Below are 18,611 nucleotides of genomic sequence, written 5' to 3'. Positions count from 1 at the left end.
CATTTTCGGATACAGGAATGAGCCCAAGAATACACTGCCGTGGGCACAGTGTTGGGGGAGAGCCCATGCGGTCATGAAGAAATGTAATGATCTGCATCCAATATTGCTGGATGGGTGGGCAGGACCAAATGTGATGATAGAAATTACTGTCTGTGTCGCCACATCTGGGGCATGTCGGGTCGGCACCCGGTTTGTACCTGGACAATCGGGAAGGAGTAATGTAGGACATATGGAGAATATAGAGGTGGGTGAGGTGGTCAAACAATTTAGGCGAGACTTGTTTTGAGACAGCTAGTATTTCCTCCCACTGCTCATCCTCTATCTCTCCCACAGCCAAAGTGCTGAATTAAGTGCAGGGCTATAGATAGTGAAGGGCCCGCATCTTCCAGATAAAAGGAGAATATCATCCGCATAGAGACTTATGACTTCAGTTACCTGTCCCATGCAGAGCCCTCCATATATCTGGGTGCGCTCTAATGGCGATGGCCAATGGTTCCACCGCCAGCGCATATAACATGGGGGAGATAGGACAGCCTTGGCGGGTTCCTTGGGACAGAGAAAAAGGGGTAGATATCTTTCCATTTACTTGGATCCGGGCAGTGGGAGCCTGATAGAGGAGCTGGAGCCACTTGATGAATCTAGGGCCATAGCCAAATCTGCGAAAGCATTCCCACAAATACCCCCATTCCACTGAATCAAATGCCTTAGCGGCATCAAGAGTAACCACTACCCTTGATCCAACATGATCGTTTGTAGCTTGGAGATTCATGAACAATCTTCTAAGATTAAATGCTGGGGGGCGTGGCCGGCATGGCAGACTGAGCGGACGTGCTGCCTGTGAGCTCCTGGAGTATAACTGATTCCTTTATCCGTACACTGACATAGCGCTCCCTGGTGAGTCCCCCTTGGGTCTGGATGCCTTCCAGAACACCCGGCATCCAAAAGCGGGGTAAGAGATTGAAATTTCCCCCGAATATTCCTCAGGACAGTAGCCCGCTCCCCTGCTCAGCAGGCTCTCCTGCGCGCCATTCCAACATGGCGTCGCAAACAGACCACGAGGCGGACCTACTCACAGCTACAACGGGGCTGCCTGAGCTTATGGCTGCCATTACTTCTTGCCAGGCAGCAGTTACCACTTGCCAATCTGCCTTAGCTTCCAAAATAGAAGAAGTGCAATTGGACGTGGGCTTACTAAGATAGGACATTGACAAAATCAGATCCAGAGTGTCGGAGGCCGAACAACGTGTGGGGACGGTGGAAGATACGGTGACAGACCATGCTGCCTCTATCCGTACACTGCAAACAAAGGTCAGAGCCCTTGAATACAGAGCTGAGGATGCGGAAAACCGCAGTAGAAGGAACAACCTGCGGATTGTGGGTTTACCTGAGGGGGCTGAAGGAAAATCACCGGCTCTATTTACTGAGGACCTGCTACCTTCGCTCCTGCCCTCTGCACAGCTCTCCCCGTACTTTGCAGTGGAGAGAGCGCACCGTGTTCCTCCAAGACCAGGTCCGGAGGGATCCCCCCCCGCACCTTCATCCGGCTTCTGAATTTTAGGGATAGGGATGAGCTCTTAAGGGGCTCTCGCGCTGCGGGCGAACTCCCCTACCATAATTTCAAGCTTCTCTTATTCCCGGATTATACCATGGAGACTCAGCGGCAGCGCCGCTCTTTTGATGCAGTCAAGGTCGGTCTGAGGAAAAGAGGAGTCAAGTACAGCATATTGTTTCCTGCAAAGCTTCGTGTGGTGGATGGGGAGACGATTCGTTTCTTCACTAACCCTAAGGACGCAGCTGCCTGGCTGGAAACCTTGCCCCCGTAAGATGCCGGGAGAACTCACCGCTTATGTTGGCGTTTTGTTGCTGAGGCTGGTAGTGCTTTTTACTGTTCGGAGATGGGTGTTATCCAGCGTCTACTACTTTCTTTTTCTTTTTTTTTGCCCTTCTTAATTGTTTAAGTTCTGATATTGTGCGAAGTTTTTCGAAGGAAGTATGCAGGATGAACATAATCTACCTCGCTTTATGTTGGAACTATCTCTATTCACCCCAAGAGGAGAAGAGGTTTGATTTCCCCGGTGTACATATCGGGCCCTATGGCGCGGAGACTGTGTTCACTGTGTCAGACTGAACAGTTCCTCCTAACTAAACAAAAGGGTATTTTTTTTTTTCTTTTTTATTAATGACTGGCTCTAAGTGTTAACTGCGCCATAAGTATGTGCCCGTGCAGGTGAATGTTAGTTTCCTGAACAGTTCTTCCTTATTGAACAAAAGGGTAAAAAAAAAAAAAATTTTCTCTCTGTTCATGACAGGCTCTAAGTTGCAACAACGCCATAAGTATGTGCCCCTGTCTAGGCAGGTGAATGTCAGTTTCTTTTTTTTTTTATGTTATAATTTTTCAGTTGTGCTACTCCATGCTCAGGGAATTTTTTTCTATCTATACCTAAACCTGATCGTATAGATATTGGTAATGTACAGGTATTACCTTCGGTCATGCGACCCTAACTAGATTGTCATAGTCAGTTGACTATGGGGTTTTTGGGATCCAGGTGCTCCTCACAGTTCCTAGGTGCGCAGGGTGGGGGGAGTTAGCATCTGCTAACCACTGTTGGGTGTTTGGGTTTTACAAGTGTTATGCAAGTATTGTTGGTCATCTGCAAAAAATGTTGATTACTTACCTCACTGTTCTTTATGGTACGGCTCATTTTGGTGCATGTTTGCAGGTTTGGGACCTGGTGGAGGTCTCGGCCTATCTTCAATGGCTGAGACGACGCAGGACGCCACCGGTCACAAACTTGCCGCTGGCGTGTGTTTTTTTATATCCTCATGGCTGATTGCTTTGTGGTGACATGGAATGTGAGGGGTCTCAATTCTGCTATAAAGCACTCACTAGTACATAATTATTTAAGGAAGATACGTCCACAGGTGTGTATTCTTTTAGAGATGCATCTAATGGGATCCCGTGTCATGACCTTAAAAACGGGCCTGGGTAGGAGCTCACTACCATGCTATCTATTCCAGCTATGTCAGGGGGGGTCAGTGTTTTAGTACACAAATCCTTACCTTTTCAACTTCTGGATGTTAAGATTGACCCGGGTGGAAGGTATGTGCTCCTACATGCACAGATTTCAGAGGTATCTATTGTAGTGGCGGGCATTTACCTTCCACCTCCAGCTGATATAGATGTACTGCATGTTTTGATGCAGCAGGTTATACTCTATAATGTAGAGAACGTTTTATTTGTGGGAGACTTTAATATGGCCCCTTCCCCGGACTTGGACAGACTGCATGCTTCAGGTTCACAACCGTTGGGTCTGACTCACTGGGCCTCAACCTTCCATATGACTGACGTTTGGCGCCACTTCCACCCCACAGAGTTTACTTGCCTTTCTACCACATACTGGACCTTGTCCCGTATCGACTTGGCCTTTGCCTCGTCGGGATTGCTGCGTAGAGTGGTCTCATCTGAGATTCTCTCGTGCGGAATTTCAGACCACACTCCGGTGTCTCATTAAGGCTCTCAGAGGTGGTGGGTGTACGTCTATGGAGGCTGTCCAAGTTCTGGATCATGGACCCAGATATTCAAAAGGAGATGCCAGAGGCACTGTGTAACTTTTGGAGGGCAAATGAGGGCTCTGCTGGACCCTTAGTGGTCTGGGATACCCTTAAGTCTTGTATTAGGGGCACGTACATGACTCGCATAGCTGCAAAAAAAAGGCAATCTGTGCAGTCCCTGTGGCAGTTGGAGGAACAGGCAAGAGTGAAAGAGGCTGAGTATGTGCGTTCTCCCAGTCAGGGGTCTTATGTACTCTGGCAAGACAAGGAATTATGAGGGAATTATCTCTGTTTAGAATTGAACTCACCAAGAAGGCTATGCTTGATAGTGCTCAGAGGGTATTTGAATATGGGGACAAGAACGGGAGACTGTTGGCCTGGTTGGCAAAGGGCCAATATACGGTGACTCATATTGGTAGGGTAAAGAATTTAGATGGACATCTTCTGACAGCCCCGGATGATATATCAGTGCTAGATTCCTAGACTTTTACCAGACATTATACTCCTTTAGAGCGGACTTTCAGCCCCCTGAGCTTATGCAATATCTGGACCAGATTCCACTCCCTGCATTGATGAGAGAGAGGAGGGAGGACTTGGATAGAGAGATCTCCCTTGAGGAGGTACAGGAGGCACTAGGATCTATGCAGTCGGGCAAATCTCCGGGACCCGATGGAATTCCCATTGAATTTTATTCGGTTTACCAGGAATTTCTAGCCCCAAGATTTACTTCACTACTGCAGCAGTCCTCTGACTTGGACTCTTTTCCGGAGTCCTGGTCCGAGGCGATAGTGGTATTGGTGCCCAAGCTCGTTAAAGGACCTTGAAGAGTGTGCCTCTTACTGGCCCATTTCCCTAATTAATGCCGATGCAAAACTGCTGGCTAAAATTCTAGCCCGTAGGCTTAGCGGGGTGATGGAGGAACTAGTACACATAGACCAGACTAGGTTCATGCCGGGTAAGGGCACAGATATTAATATCCGGCGCCTGTTTCTAAATTTAGCCATCTCCCATCAGAATGCGGGCTCCAGAGTCATAGCCTTTCTGGAGGCGGAGAAGGCTTTTGACTCTGTTGAGTGGGAGTACCTGTGGGAGGTGTTGCGCAGATTCGGGGTTGGGCCTAAGGCTGGCCATACATTGTACAATTTTCTTATTCAATTTCCTTTAGATTTACCTTCAACTATGTAGTACAAGAGCCTGCTTGATTGCATACAATTTGAAAGGGCTTATGTGTGACCTCATATTATATGGTTTTGGTAAATCTAAAGGAAAGTTGAACAAGAAAATTGTATAGTGTATGGCCAGCCTTAGTTTCTACATTGGCTGGGGTTACTGTATAGATCTCCTAAGGCGAGGATCCGGGTTAATAACACTCTTTCAGATTTTTTTCTCCTCCAGAGGGGAACCCGACAGGGCTGCCCGTTATCGCCCAGCCTATATGCATTAGCCCTGGAGCCCCTAGCGGTTTTAGTTAGGGAATCCATAGATATTAAAGGACTTAGGGTGGGTTCTCTGGAGGAGAAAATTTCACTATACGCAGACGATACGCTGTTATATTTGCAGAATGCTGGCCCTTCCCTACAGGCCGCTTTGACTGCCTTTGATGAATTTGGTAGGTTCTCGGGCATTCGGATCAATTGGGCAAAGTCCGTCTTGTTCCCTCTTGATGCACAGACTGCAAATTTGGTGGTCCCATCTGCATTGCGTTGGGTGGAAGAATTTGTATATCTGGGCATTAGAATCACTCGAGATCTCCAGTCCTTCCAGCGACTTAATCTCCAGCCTGTAGTCTCGCGCCTTAAGGACCACTGCTCCAGATGGGCTAATTTACCCCTTAACTTATTAGGAAGAATAAACATTATAAAAATGATCTATCTCCCTAAATTTATTTATCGGTTTCGGAATTGCCCTGTTTTGTTAAACCGGTCCTTCTTCAGGGAAATAGATGGCTGCATTGGCTCCTTCCTGTGGCAGGGCTCCCCCCCTCGTCTGGCCAGATCGACCTTGCAGTTACCGGTTGAGTGTGGTGGACTGGCCTTGCCCAGTCTGTTACTTTACTATAGGGCGGCCATTTTAGTAACGGTTAGGTGGTGGTTGGAACAGTCTAGAGCAAATGCTGCTGTTTGCCTTGAGGCAACTGTTGTGGGGTCCCTCAGGGAGTTGGGTAACCTCATATACCGAGGTGCCTCACCATACCCCTTATTACCAGGAAGGCTCTTAGGGTGTGGATTATGGCCAGGAGACGGTTTGTCCTTCCAGGCAGATGGTCTCCCTTCTCCCTTTTGCCCACTGTGGGGTAACCCCTCATTCCCACACTTTAGGTCAATTCCTGACCCGCAACTGTGGGCTAGGTACAATATCACACTATTGAAAGATGTTATGGTAGCAGGGTTACTGTGTTCCTTTAGGGAATTAGCTAGTAGGTACGGCCTCCCTGGTTGCATGATATTCCGCTACTATCAGTTACGGCATGCATTCCGGGCGCAGTTCCCGACTCCACCCGTACTTGAATTGGATGTAGTGGAGGATTTGCTAGCCCAAGAATCTCTATCCAAGCCTCCATCTACAATATACCTAACTCTAAATTAGGAAAGACTCCCCAAAGATGGACATACTTTGGGCTCGATGGGAGGCTGACATCCCGACACTGGATAGACAAACATGGGAAGACAGTTTTGAGGACAGCTTTAGACTACTGATATCTTCCAGGGATAAATTAGTACAGACAAAATTCTTCCACAGGGTTTACCTCACACCTCAGAGGCTGCACAGAATCTATCCGGGGAGATCAGCAGAATGCCCACGTTGTCAATCTCCTGATAGCTCATATATCCACATGTTTTGGACCTGCCCTAAAATAGTACCATATTGGTCTGCTATTATGGAGGGAATTAATGCTCGAGTACAACTTGACATACCCTGAACACCTGAACTAGCCTTACTGGGTATACATGACGATGACCAGAGACCCAGATATACCAAGTTACTGGTTTCGCTTCTACTTTTCTATGCTAAAAAAGAGATTATATTAAAGTGGATATCTAGCAGGCCTCCAACGGTGGGTGCGTGGGAAAAGTCTGTTAATGCTGTTCTTCCCATGTACAAATTGACATATATAAGTAGGGGTTGTCCTCAGAAGTTCAGAAGGGTTTGGCTGCCCTGGACTGAACCCGGGTGCGGTTCTCACTCAATGTAATCTGGCACATTCCTGTTATTTGTCTGTGGTCTCCTACGTTGTACTGTTGCGCGCGCCTCCCCCCCCCCCCTCCCCATGGCCATTTTTTCTTTAACTTCTCCCCCCCCCCCTCTCCTTTCACCCTACTAGTGCTGATGCTATGTTTGCATAAATACTACTGTAGGTAATTGTAACAGCTCCGTGTAAAAAAACATGTACAGCTATATTTGTAGCCACTGTATTGTTTCTTCTTCTGTATTGTGTACCATGATTTTTAAATAAAGACCAACCTTGTTGTTTAAAAAAAAAAAAAAAAAAAGAAGATTAAAATGCTGTGTTTTTGTTGGGCATGAATCCTGTCTGATCGGCATGAATGAGACTAAGTATTACTTTATTAAGTCTAAGGGCAAGAATTTTGTCTAATATTTTAACATCTAATTGTAAGAGGGAGATAGGGTGATAGGATTCGAGATAGAGAGGGTCCTTTCCTGGCTTTGGGATAAGAACTATCAGGGCCTCGCCCATGGCATGCGGGTGCGTGTCAGAGTCATAGATATGAGAATACAATGCCTGTAGCTTGGGGAGGAGAACCTCTTGAAACTGGGAGTAAAATTCTAATGGAAGGCCGCCAGAGCCAGGTGCTTTGGATGGTGGTAGACACGCTATTGCTTCTGCAATACACTCCTCTGTTATGGGTGCTTCCAGAAGCTCCACTTGGGTGTCCGTGAGGGAGGGAAACTCTATGTTTTGTAGGAGTGAGTGTAATTCGCTAGGGGAGTAATTAGCCCTTGAGGCGTAAAGAACGGAATAGAAGCGCCTGAACTCCTGAGCTATCTGTTCTGAGTCCAAGAGGGGGAGAGAAGGGGGAAATCAGCCTTAGGTTACTGACTTTCTATGATGGGCGCATCGGTGATTCTGGAGTCTCAAACCAGCGAGGAACATCTGTGAGCAAGTACGCGCAGTATATTACGATGGTGCAGGGGCGGCCTCATCTCCCCTCTCCAGCCACGGGACAACTGCAGAGGGATCTTCAAAGAAATGCGCTTTGCCATTACGGCTAACGCGAAGGCGTGTCGGGAACAGCATAGCATAGGCCAGGTGGTGGTTGCGGAGCTGACGCTTAGGTTCAGAGAATTGCGCTCTTTTCTTCTGGACCTCAGCTGAAAAATCTGGAAACACCACGATGTGCGAGTTACCGAATGGGATGTTGCCCTTCTCCCGTGTAAAGCGCAGGACGGCATCTCGGTCCCGATAATTAAGCATCTTCGCAATGAAAGTGCCCGGGGGAGTGCACGCGCTCCACCGCGAAAGTAGAAGAAAAGTCCTCTCTGCCAAAGTTGGTGATCAGCAGTTTCTCCAGGAATGGGGGGGGGGAGGGGCGAATCAGGGCCCTCTGATCCCTCCGGCAAACCAACAAACCTGAGATTGCAGCGGCGGAGGCGGTTTTCCATTTCGTCCTGCTTGCTCAGGACCATGTTGAGCTGGTGTTGGAGCCGTTCCGTGGTGATCTGTAAGGGGGGGGGGGATGGGACATAGTCTTCCACCTGACCGATCCTGCGCTCCGTCTCAGCAACCCTCTCCCTTAATTTGTGCATGTCTTGACGGATAAGGGAAATGTTGACTCTAACCTCCACAAATCTGGAGGTGAGGGTCGATTGACAGAGGGAGACAGCATCGAGTATATGAGCGGTATCACCAGAAGGCGGGACCTCCTCCCCTGAGCTGGAAGCGGCGCCATCTTCTCCCACCGTGTCTTGTTCGTCGTTACGGTACTTGCCTAGTTTAGCGATCGCTCCCTGTGCTTTCTTTGGTGGCGACATTAGCACAGCAGCTGCTCTGGGCGAAGCTGGCAATCTGTACCGCTTTGAGGGATAAATAGGTGCCAAAGCATCAGGATTTAGGATGATGTGCAGCCGGAGCTCTCACTCTGCACTCCTCACGCCATGCAGCTTCAGGCCACGCCCCCTTTTCACATATCTTAGCCTATGACTTGTCTTCAATAATCATATTTTCCCTCTTAGAATCCTGATATCAGTCTATGAATCAATGCTTCCCAACATAACATTATACAAGCTTATTTCTGAACTTATCCTGTACAATATATTCTCAAAGGAGTATAAAGAACAGCAAACTCAATTTTAACACTGGACCAAATCTTTTCCTCATTTCCTGTAAATTTTATTTGCATCACCACTAGTATTTCATAAAACAGCTTATGTTGCCTTAAGCCTAGCTTATGTGCTTGCAGTCTGTTCCCGGCGTTCATGATCACACTCCCCAATACACTTTGTGGCGCCTCAGTAAACTGTCAATAAGACAAGTTCACATTGTAGAGGTATAGGCATTGCTATAATAAAGCGCTAAAACTTTTTATTTTTCAGAGAGATATAGATATAGATATAGATATCCACTTTTAGGCGATCCCTGAAGACTTTCCTCTTCAGAGAAGCCTATCCTGCCTCCATCTAACAACTGCATTATTTTCTCCATTAGCTCATCCCCCACAGCTATTACCCTTTTGTATAACTTGACCCTCCCTCCTAGATTGTAAGCTCTAACGAGCAGGGCCCTCTGATTCCTCCTGTATTGAATTGTATTGTACTTGTACTGTCTGCCCTAATGTTGTTGTAAAGCGCTGCGTAAACTGTCGGCGCTATATAAATCCTGTATAATAATAATAATAATAATAGATATAGATATATATCTCCTCTATGCTCCATCAGCATCTAAAATGAGCACATAACAAAACTCCTGTGCAACTCAAAAAAAAGTTAATTCCCAGTTCTCTAAAAACAAACAGTTTAATAGGATGCCCATATTCCAACAGTCCAAACTCCTGGAATAAATTAATACATTTAGTTTGGCCATTTGTCCTCTTCATGATGCCATAGTGGTCAGTTATAAAGCCACAGCCTGCTTCAAAAAAATTACCTATTCTCTTAAAAGATAGCTATACTTACGGTTGAGTTAAGCCCAAAGGTTCCCCCCTCCCCAACCACTGTGAGCCACCCTAGATCAGTGAGTGACCGTGGTTAGGTGTGGCAACCTATATCATGGACCACATGGTACTACCCACATGAAGCTTGCCTTCAATGAAGAGCCTGTCTGCTTGCAAGCTTGCACTATGGCATAAGCCACAGGGTTTGGACAAGATCAACTGTTAAACTGGGTTGTGGGCAGGGGGATGGGAAGGGAAAGGGAGTTTGGCTTGGTGCAGCTAGAATACATGGGATTTTTAGTTTCTTAAAATCAGGGAGAGCAAAGTTAACAAATTACGTTTGAAGTCCAAGTTAGGAAATGAAACTGCATGTTAGCACTTCTGGCTTCAAACCAGACAACACTGTTAAAAGAAATATTTAGAGAATTAAAGGGCCCCATCATTAAAATGGAACTTCACTCTCTTAAATCAACATTGACCAATTTTTAAACCTTATACTGTTAGCATTAGTAAACAGATAAATGTCTTAAACTGTTTAATTTTTTTATTTCTTCAGTAACTTCCTGGTTTCCAGGCCTAGGCAAATTACATCATACATCCCAGGAGTCTTCAGGAGGGGTAGAAGGTTTTCTCATTTAAGCACACCCTCCTGCCTGCATACTTAAGCTAAAATGACAGAAGGATTCCAAGGAAGTAAATGCTACATGAATCATCCTCCCTTACGCCAAAGATGGCCAGAGCCAGAAATGCTAGGGGGTGGATTTAAAAGTGATTTCACAACAAAATAAAGCATGGAGACATGGATGGATGGATGGATGGATGGATGGATGGTGAAGTCTGCAGTTTGATTAAGGGAAAAAAAAAAAAAAAAAAAAAAAAAAAAAAAAAAAACAGAAAAATTACGTAAAAAAATAAAAGTATGCATGTGTATAATAATAATAAAAAAAAAAAAAAAAAAATTATATAGATATACACACACACACACACACACACACACACACACACACACACCTTATCTATATAACAATTAAGACTGTTCTATCCTTCGTGGCCATCTTCAGGATGTAGTCACAAAAAAAGGAACATCTGGTAACAAAAGTTATTGCAGAATGGTAAACAGTTTGACAAATTGACTTGCCATAGGAAATAAGTTATAAAAAACGTGTTGAAATTTGCCATAGTCAATGCCTAGCAGTTACAGAATGGTTAACACAGCTTTTGATTCGAAAGTACTCTTTGCTATAAGTTTGTGAGAGTCAATGTAAAATGTGTAATTACAAGGCTGGGCTAAACTGTCTGTGGTTGCCAACATCTGAATATAATTTCTAAGGATTTCCCCTGACTAGAAAGTAAAGCCAGCATTTCCATATATTCTCTTCAAAATGTATCCAAGACATTTTATGTTGGATACTTTCCTTGAGAAAAGATCTGCCATAATTGCTTCTTTACATTACATTTCACATAGCTGGTTAAACTTCATGTTGATAGTACTGATTACTTGAATAATTACGGAAAATATTAAACATTTTGCCGCATTAAAACCTTTGCCATATTTTATAAAATTGACAGCATTTCAAGACCCCCATCCGCCAGGCAAGTTAAATCCACAATTGCTTTAATTCAAGTAATTTCAATTACTTGAAATCTGTCTTCATGAGCTCTCTGAGCTTTATCAGTCAGGTGAATATCAGGCTTGTAGCGTGAAATGTCTACTTGAGTGTGAGGGAGCATTAGATATGGGCATAAACAGGGTTTTTTTTGTTGAATAGGCGCAGGGACTCGCATTCCCCCATCCTCAAAAAAGAGAGAAGAGACTGAGGAACTGCTTCATGCAGTTGCTAATAACATCTCAACCAAGGCACACACAGTCACTTGTTCATGGAGCCTAAATTGATTTTAATAATAAAATTACAGCTTTTTTTTTTTTTTTTTTTTTACAAATAATATTGTTTATTGTGACATTTTATTACACATACACTATATTGCCAAAAGTATTGGGAAGCCTACCTTTACACGCACATGAACATGGCGTCTTATGCCCCGTACACACGGTCGGACATTGATCGGACATTCCGACAACAAAATCCTAGGATTTTTTCTGACGGATGTTGGCTCAAACTTGTCTTGCATACACACGGTCACATAAAGTTGTCGGAAAATCCGATCATTCTGAACACGGTGACGTAAAACACGTATGTCGGGACTTTAAACGGGGCAGTAGCCAATAGCTTTCATCTCTTTATTTATTCTGAGCATGCGTGGCACTTTGTGCGTCGGATTTGTGTACACAAACGATCGGAAATTCCGACAACGGATTTCGTTGTCGGAAAATTTTAAAGCCTGTTCTCAAACTTTGTGTGTCGGAAAATCTGATGGAAAATGTGTGATGGAGCCCACACACGGTCGGAATTTCTGACAAGGTCCTATCACACATTTTCCATCGGAAAATCCGACCGTGTGTACGGGCATTAGTCCGTTGGGTTCAATATTGAGTTGGTCCACTCTTTGCAGCTATAACAGCTTCAACTCTTCTGGGAAAGCTGTCCACAAGGTTTAGCGCATTTGTGAGGTCAAGCACTGATGTGGATGAGAAGGCCTGACTCGCAGTCTCAGCTCTACTTCATCCCAAAGGTCTTCTATGGGGTTGAGGTCAGGACTCTATACAGGCCAGTCCAGTTCCTCCACCCCAAACTCGCTCATCCATGTCTTTATGGACCTTGTTTGTGCAATAAAGTCTGTATTTCTAAATGTCCTGAGAGTCAGGATAGCTGAACATATCCATAACATCAAAATAGGGTTCAAGGACCATAATGTGTTCTTACATTTCAAACTGAAACACAATCGGGATGCAGCAGGTCTGGAATTGTGGGAGGATTGAACACCTTGAACCACATTGGAGGGGTCTAAATCTCGTTCGAGAGTTGTCAAAATGCAAGACCCAGTGGATCTATTTAAAAGATGTGCTCTCCCCAAAGGTCTGAATATAGAACTCGACATCAACTGTTTTATCAGCAATACTTAGCACTTTTTCTCCAGATTATATTTTTGTATCAATTTTTATAGCTTTTCATATATCTTTAAGTAGGGATTATTATCATACCATTTGCAGGTTGGAGCTCCCTTTTAAGACGTCCGTGGTAGGCTCCCTTATATATGATGTTTTAGAAGGCGTTCTACACAAGGAGCGCTCCTTTGAAGATATTATCTTACTTGGGAGTTGCTCTCCAACAAACTAGGTTTTTTCCATTATTTTTTTTTTTTACTATACATTTTCAATATTTTAGATAAACTATGTTTAATAACTGTTAAAATACTATCTTGCGGTGGTCTGCCCTTATGTGATCTCATCATTATGGGGATCAGTGTGTAAATAAGTGGCATAGTATTTAAATCATATTAGTTCCAAAGTATGGATCAGGACACAAGAGTACATTTTAATTGTGCCCGCAATATTTGTCGTAATTTTAGACACTTATTCATCATAGTGTACTTTTTTAGATTATAGTTTTAACTATTTTTTCTGAAGAGTTTATCGTTAATATATTACGGTTTTACTATGAATATGAACAGTTTGTTATTTGCACATTATTGCATGTCATTTTATTATTGTTTTTATTGTTGCAAAGAGTAGCTTAACGGTGTTAGACTTGTGGTCCAGGTGTCTCCGTGTTGTGTGTGGCTGCCAGCCTAAGTATATGATGGGCGGCATGCTATGAACACAGACGTCGAGACATGAATGGTTATTTAGCCACAACGCTAGGACTTCCATTTGCATAAATACCAGCCACCACGTCATGAGATCACGCCCTTAGACGAAGTCAGGAAGTGACGAAACGCATCAGTGTCGTGATCTCCGTGATTTGCGGGAAGTGACGTGTGCATTCCACAGGCCATCGGATATCCAGGAAGTAGATCGCTGATGTACACAGATGAATCTTGTCCTCCATTTTTGACGAGCTGCTGAATAACGTTTGCACTTAAGCACTTTATTACTGCTTCAGTTTAACTTGATCATTGTACGTGTAACTTTTAAGGGGGGGTTTTATTTAGTTATTAAAACTTCAATACAGTATCACGCTATGTGGACAATTTATTTTTCGGTGGAAGCTTTGGTTGGAGCGTTGGAGGAACAGTTGTAAAACCAAAGGCGCATTACATCTGTGCTTGTGGCGAGTGCAACCCCAAAGGGGAGATTCCCTCACTTGGTGAATGGTGTTTTGAACAAATCACAGCATAAGTTATAACCGGACTCCTTCGTTTTATTGACTCATATGAACTTTATATGGAAGCTTGTCATTTGTTGTTATCTGACAAGAGCACTGCCACAATATTAATCAAGGACTCTTTCAATTTTGAGTGTTTTAATAATGTTTTCTTATTGTATTGCTTTTTTCAGCGGCTGCTTTTAACTTGTGATTTTACAATTAGTGTTATATTTTCATACAAGTGTGACATTTATATACTACATAGGAACTCAAAGTGCATTTGTCCTGGGAGCTGCGCGGTGCTTTTTTAGGTGGGCCAGCTTTAAGCATCCTTTATATAAATATACAGTACTACAGACACAACTGGCCCTTTGAAGAAAACCATGATGCCAATGCAGCCCACAATGAAAGTGAGTTGGACACCCCTGCTCTATGGGGTTGATATACTAAAACAGTGGTCTCCAAACTGTGGCCCTTTCCTAGCCTTTATCTGGCCCTCTGGGCTTATTCCTCCCACTATCGATGGGGCACCATTCCTCCCACTGACACCATCGATGGGGCACCATGCCTCCCACTGACACCATCAATGGGGCACCATGCCTCCCACTGACACCATCAATGGGGCACCATGCCTCCCACTGACACCATCAATGGGGCACCATGCCTCCCACTGACACCATCAATGGGGCACCATGCCTCCCACTGACACCATCGATGGGTCACCATGCCTCCCACTGACACCATCGATGGGTCACCATGCCTCCCACTGACACCATCGATGGGTCACCATGCCTCCCACTGACACCATCGATGGGTCACCATGCCTCCCACTGACACCATCGATGGGTCACCATGCCTCCCACTGACACCATCGATGGGTCACCATGCCTCCCACTGACACCATTGATGGGTCACCATGCCTCCCACTGACACCAACGATGGGCCACTATCCCTCTTACTGAAACCAATGATGGGGCACTATTCCTTCTCCTACTGACCACAGGTGCCATGTAATTTTCTTACTCCCGCTGACCACCAAGCTTGAGACATTGTTTAATCCCACTGACAATTGGACATTTTCAACACCCACTGGCCACACTCCGGCCCCCCTAAGATTCTAAAAGGACAGCAAGCTGGCCCTTTGTTAAAGGGTTACTAAACCCTCGTAAAAAAAAATAAAAAAAAAAAAAAAAAAACCCACACACACACAACATATACTTACCTCCACTGTGCAGTTTGTTTTGCACAGAGTGGTCCCGAACCTCGTCTTCTGGGGTCCCCCGGCGGCGCTCGCGGCTCCTTCTGGCATCTGGAAACCCCCTAGGAGAAGCGCTCCCAAGTTCAGCATTTGCGGCCATAGACACAGAATGCCAGACTCGGCCCCGTCCCCTGCATCATTGAATTTGATTAACAGTAGCGGGAGCCAATGGCTGCACTGCTATCAATCTATCCAATCAAGAGCCGAGAACCCCGGCCAGAGAGGTAGAGCGCGTCTCCAGTGGGGGAATTACTGCCTCAAGTAAAATTGGGGGGGGGGGGCTGGAGGGCTGCTGAGTGACAGAAGTTTTTTCTCCCTAATGCATAGGATGCATTAAGGTGAAAAAAACAAGGGTTTACAACCCCTTTAAGAAAGTTTACAGAGTCCTGTACTAAAAGCGCACTAGACATTCACTTTTCAAGGGAAACTGCAATTTGCAAGGGAATTTTCCCCAGAGCTTAGTAATTACAGCGAGGTTTCACTTTGCAAAAAATATCCAAGCAAGTGCTAAAAAAAAAAACAAAAAAACGAAAAACACGCACAGCATTTTTGCTTAACGCGATTGGATGATGGAAGTCTACAGAGCTGAACCTCATTCACTAAGCACTGGGCCAAATTCCTTTACAAAGTGCAACTTCTCTTGCAAAGTAAACAGCTTATTTTCCTTTAGTAAATCAACCCATATACATTGTATAATATTCCATTTGCAAAACATTCTGTTAATTGTTCAGAGCCAGGCATGCATAGAGCAATGTATAATCTTGGCATGCCATAGTTGCCGGAATAAATTAACTCCCAATGTGCAGGCATTGGAGTTATTTTATCTAAAGTCAACTCTGTCATGATAGGTATGGATGGTGAACCTCAGAGAAGACCAAGCAATATGGTCAGCTGTGGTGAACGGACAATCACACCCATTGTCTAGCGAGTAGAGAGCACTTCTTCCACAACATGCAAACATGCTATGCACTCTTCCACATTATCCCCAAAGCCCTGGGCAACAGCAGCAATTAGCTCTGTTTTAAAGGTCATCCATCGCTGAGCTTAATCTATAAATGCCCATTATCTTTGGGTCATGCCAGCTCACTGGCTTTATTACATTCTGAGTCAAAGCAAGCATGTAGTTCTAGAAAATATAGGCAAAAGAATAGTCCCAATCCGCACACTTGTTCAGTGACTGGTCATTCAATGTATTGAAGTAAGGAGGGTCCGCACCTAAACCAGACGTGTGTACGTGTGTGTGTGTGTGGTTAATTTGGGCTAATTTGTCCCAAACAAACTATTTCCATTACAGGAACACCATTCAGGGAAAGCCTTGTATTTTGAATCAAAGACAACAAGGCTTTCTCTGATTAGGGTGGAAAGGCAGGTGGCTAAAATCAAAACCTCCACTTCAGCCAATCAGGGTAAGCCTTGCATTAAAGTGGTTCTAAAGGCAGAAGGCATTCTATGCATTAAAGTGAAAAAAAAAAAAAAAAAAAACACACACCACCTTTTGCATGCAGCTTACCCCCCCAAATACTTACCTGAGCCCAATCTCAATCCAGCGATGTGCACAAGAGCAGCCATTGGCTTCTGCTGCTGTCAAGCACAGGCAGCGAGAAGAAAGAAAGGGGCAGGGCAAAGCTGCTCTGTGTGTGGGTCAATGGACAAAGCCGGCTCGGGAACATGCATGAACAAATGCCCCCATAGCAAGTGGCTTGCTATGGGGACACTCGGTAGAGAGGCAGGGCCAGAAGGGAAAATGGGGGACCCAAAAAGAGGGGCATTGGGGCTGCTCTATGCAAAACCATTACATGGAGCAGGTAAGGTATGACATATTTGTAAAAAAATTAAAAAAAAAAAAAAAAATGTGCCTTTTCGATTCACTTATAAAAATACATACACTGTATCTTGAATGGCAGAAAACAGTGTAGCTTACTATATTTAGCTAATGCTACTACAGGCCGTTCCACATACCATGGGGCCCCATCATTCTGTAATGAAAAATGTTGCCTGGGCAAGCATGCAATTCTACATTTAGTCTAAATATGTGCTGTAAACCAAATGCCTCCACCCACGGTGTAAAAACAACATGTTATGAAGGTTGAAATCTGGCAGTTGACTCCCTTCCAAGGAGTCAAAATTTATTTTGTTGGAGCAATGGGAGTCTCAAGCTTTGTGCTGTAATTTAAAGTATAATTAAATGCAAACCTTTCTATTAGCTTTGGATAGAATTGAGAAGGATTAGAAAACCTATTAGGTTTTTATTTCGGTCTGTGCCCCCATTAGGGGATGCACCCTCCTTTTGTCTGGTTTACCATCATCATTGAAAGTAAAAGAAAATCCCAACTTTTGGGTTGTCCCCAGAAAAGTAATAGAGGAGAAATCTTCCAATGAGAACACTAGTTCTGGTACCTGCCCCCCCCCCCAAGGGATTTCCTTTCAGTTCATGTTTTGGCTATGGGAAAGGAAGTGAAAGTAAATCTCCCAAATTAGACACAGATAGCAAAGTAAAAACTGACAGGGGTTACAACTTTTTCTTACTCTATCTAAAATAAAGTTTCCTATAATTCTACTTTAAATCCTGTATCTATTTAACTTATCAAGATGTTTGAGCTGACTAACCTGTAGTCCAATTTAGATCTGCCAATATTAAAGCTCCATGTCATTTACAGTATAATTAGGCAGAGTAACAAGATATACAGGCTGCCTTCTACTTGGAGTGAACACTTTTCCAATCAGCAGCTTTGACCAAGGAGTCAGATCACACGATTTAAATGTTGGGCTGGTGAAGTTTAATGCAATCAACTTTACTATAATACACGGTCACCCTGGAACACTCAGACATAATGCATTAAAATGTACAGAAAGTTGATAATCCGTTATTCTTCTTTTTTTTTTTTTTTAAATGGCCAGAGTTGGGGCTTTTTTAAGGGAGTGTTAAACCTTTCCAAAAGACATAGAATACTGAGAAAAAGTAATATAGACTGGAAACACTTAAATTTTTAGCACTTATTTTAGTATTCACATCAAATTGTGCGTTGATTTAATATGATATATCTGGAAAGTAGAACAAAAAAAATGTATTCTTTTATTTAAATACAATGCTGGGTGCTAAGGATTACTTTGTGCATTCACCCCTTGATTTGTTCACTTGGTCTTGCACAATATGATGGCAGCATCTTTCTTCCTGCTGAAATGATGCGGATTGCATTCTATAGTTAGGCTAAGGCGTGGTTCCCGATTGTGGCTTTGTCTTTATATACTTTATTCATTATAAAATGATACACCCTGGCTGCACCAAGCTATGAATATTAGCTATAAAACACTGGGCTAAAAATACACAGAGAAATACTCACTAGGATAAGTAACATGTTTCTGGATGTCACTGTGGAGTCTTATCTGCACTGTGCACACAAAACTTATCCAAAGTTTATGTTTTAGCCTCTTTACTAAGCAAATTGTGTGACATGAGAACTGGAGATAATACATTTCCTACAGTAT

General features: G+C 44.0%; 1 protein-coding gene across 2 annotated transcripts in view; it reads right to left on the bottom strand.

Annotated features, from left to right (window-relative positions):
* SH3BGRL2 (SH3 domain binding glutamate rich protein like 2) overlaps nt 1-18,611 on the bottom strand; it is a 42,419-nt gene that overhangs the window by 10,422 nt on the left and 13,386 nt on the right. The gene's annotated exons all lie outside the window — the stretch shown is intronic.

The sequence above is a fragment of the Aquarana catesbeiana genome, linkage group LG04 (assembly GCF_042186555.1).
Source record: "Aquarana catesbeiana isolate 2022-GZ linkage group LG04, ASM4218655v1, whole genome shotgun sequence".
Lineage (NCBI taxonomy): Eukaryota > Metazoa > Chordata > Amphibia > Anura > Ranidae > Aquarana > Aquarana catesbeiana.
This window is presented reverse-complemented; position numbering and strand designations above follow the sequence as displayed.